Source organism: Mustela nigripes, chromosome 14 (assembly GCF_022355385.1).
Source record: "Mustela nigripes isolate SB6536 chromosome 14, MUSNIG.SB6536, whole genome shotgun sequence".
Taxonomy (NCBI): Eukaryota; Metazoa; Chordata; class Mammalia; order Carnivora; family Mustelidae; genus Mustela; species Mustela nigripes.
Window position 1 is genome coordinate 2,131,188 of NC_081570.1, and position 3,279 is coordinate 2,134,466.

Sequence of the window (3,279 nt, forward strand, 5' to 3'; positions counted from 1 at the left end):
TGGCCCCAGAGCCCGGCTGAGTGCCCGGGACATGCTGGAGGGACATGTTGGAGGGATGGCTGGTGGGAAGAATGCATAGGAGGGGGTTGCGGATTGAAGATGGGGAGGAGACTCTGTGTTCTCACCCGTAACCCAGGCTCACCGCCCAACACTCCGCTATGTTCACAGCTCAGTGTTTGCCTTCCACAAACACTGCGGGGCTGGCGAGAAGGTTGGAGAGGATTTTCAGTTGTTTAAGTCGGTGGTTTCGTTAGCCGAGGTCCTTCTGGCCTGGAGCGTGTCTCCTTACCCACAGATGGTGGCCTGTGTGACGAAGGATCGTTTCTTACATGCTGACCCTTTATGGTTAAAAGACAGAATAGTTTTCCTAAAAAGTGAGGGGAAAACCACAAGCGGAAAAGGTCACAGAAGAATGTGGAGCAGCAGGAACTCTCACTGCTGGTGGGATCCAACACGGCATGGCCGCTTTGGAAGACAGGTCGGTGGTTTCTTACAGAACGGGGCACCTTCCTACCGTGGGGTCCGCAGTCACGCTCCCTCAGATCCATGCGAAAGCCTGCTGCACCAGCACGTTGCTACCAGCCTTATTTGTAATTGCTAAAACTTGGAACCCATCAAGACGTCTTTTAGAAAAGGCGAGTGGATGAAGAAAATGGTCGATCCAGACAACGGAATATTATTCAGCGCTGAAAAGGCACGAGCCATCCAGCCGTGGAGAGACGGGAAGGAACCGTGAATGCGTCGCGCTAAGAGAAAGGAGCCCGTCAGATGACTCCAGCCGGGGACGTTCTGGAAAAGGCAAACCTAGACAGGGCATCCAGGTCAGTGTTCCCCGGGGACAGGCGCGGCAGGCAGATGAGCTGAGGACATGGGACCTTCAGGGCAGTGAAGCGACTCTGGGTGAGCAATTTCTGGTTTTGTCCAAACCCATGGGATAGACGCCACCAAGAACGCACCGTGGCATGGACTGTGGACACTGGAGGATGACGTGTGAACGTAGGTTCATCGACCATCACGTCCGTCCCGTGCTGGGCGGGTGTCGGTAGTGGGCGGACAGGGGACTTGGGGAGATCTGAGTATCTCTTCGGTTTTGCTGTGAGCCTACACCACTCTGGAAAACAGATCTGCTTATACAGGGATGCCATACGTGGAAGCATTGATGAGAAAAATAAAGGGAAAGCTCGCGGCCTGGTTTTTCAGCGTCCGTGTCTGGACAAGCAAAGCGCTGCGGCCAGACAGCCGTCTGCTGGTGAGATAGCTCCGCTCCTCACGTGGCTGGTTCCACGCAGACTCGCCGGGCCCCGGCTGGGGGTAAGGAGGGTGTGCGGCTCCAGGCCACAGAGGGCACGAGAGAGGAAGGGGGAGCTCCTGCTGCGGGCACCGGGAAGAGCCCCGGGCGTCCTGAGGGCTGACAGCCAGTGTTGAGCAGGATGGGGTTAGGTTAGGCGAGAAGAGCTTCCTGGAGGAGGCAGAGGAGGCAGCGGCGTGCAGAGCACGTGTGCACACAGAGCTGGAGCCGGACGCAGAGGGGACAGGTGCATGTACCTGTGCAGGGGTGAGGGGCTGCCGGGGGTGGGGGCCCTGGTGCAACCTGATGCTGCCCCTTCACAGGGCTCGCCCCGAGCTCAGCACGGATGGGATCTTTGTAGCTCACTTTGCAGGCTAACCAAACAGTCTGTGGCATTAAAATGTTTGGGAACAATTGGCCGTATTCTGCGGCGACTCCCCCACACCTTGCTGGGAGGCGTGTGGCCGCGTGGGTGATCACACGTGCTCATGCTTCAGTGAGTTCACGGTCAGCGGAAGGTCGTCATCCAGGGCCAGCTTCTCCTCTGGCCCCTCGCAGACTGGGGAGCCGGTGCCCTCCATGCTCGCTGCTGTGGTCACCTGGGGACAGCACCCCCACCCCCCACCCCCCACCCCCCAGAGGTCCTTACTCAGCATTCCTTGACACTGCTTTTTCTGTCCACTTGGCTTTCAATTCTTGCCTTCTGTCTTTTCTGGAATTAGGTGTGTGTCCTAAAACCCCACAGCTCTTCTGTTATTGAGAGCAGCTCAAAGTCATTTTGGAAAGGAGTCGGATATAAATGTGCACGAGGAGAATCCTTACGATGCCTCCACATTCCCCCAACGTTGGGCCAGGGAAAATCGGCTGGAATCAGCCAGGAATGTCGCCTTACAACTCCTCGGCTCGTCGTGACTGCTACCCCGTACGCGCGTTTCATTCAGGAAACACTGACGGAGCCCTGCGTGTGGGCCTCGGCACCGTGAGAAGCATGGCCGGCCCGCCGCTGGGGCCCGGGCCTCGGGAAGCTGTGGGCGCTCTCCGCTAAGGGGAGGGGGGCGGCTGCGGTCTTGGGCGGACAGAAACCCTCGTAAAGTGAGCAGAGAAGTGTGCTAGTTTGCTCTGACGACACAGAGACGCACAGAAAACAGTCCTACGGGGTGCACACGGGCTGCCGTCCCCGTGGACTGTTCAGACCCCGAACCCCGACGTCCCCCTGGCCTGGAAGCTTCCAGTGGCTCGCTGCACGCAGTGTGTGTATGTGTGTGGGGGGAGGGGACCCGCAGTTACAATGTCCTTTGACTAAAGAGCCTGGGATTTGCAGAGCCTGGAAAAGGCGAACTTCCCAGTGAGATGAGGAAAATGCCATTTTCTGAGAACCTTTGGGCAGGCGGGAAGGAAACACGAAGATGAAAAGCCCCATTCGAGAGCTGCCTTGCCCTCCAGCAAGCAGGGCGGCAAGGGTGGAAATCAGCTTATGAACATATTAACCGCCAAGCGAGGTTCGGACTGTGGAGCCGAGGTGTGTGAATCAGGCGCTCGCAGCGGGCTGGTCCCTGCCTCCCACGCACAAAAGCTTCCCTGTCCCCTTGCCCTGTTGGTTCATTCGGCTGAGCGTCAGTGACACGTTAGGGACGGCTGCCAAGGAACGAGATTTGTCCACAAATGGGATGATCGCTAATTGGTGGTGGTTTTCCCCTCCCTGACCACAAGGTGGTCTGTGGCTGCCCAGGGATGAGTTCTGTTGGAGTGGTCGGAGCTCCAGGCAACCAGTCCCGAGCGCCGGTAGGACTCCACCGCCAGCCACCCGGGAGAAGGCCCAGCGGGGGCCCCGCCACGTCGCACTGATGTCCCATTCTGGCAGGGCATGGACCCAGCAGCACCAGGAACAGCTGACCATGAGTGTAGGTCGGTGTCTGGCAGTGGCCTCGAGCACCCGAATTCCATCAGATGCCAAATCAGCGAGTGAGTTTCCTCTGGTCTGCAGAGATGGC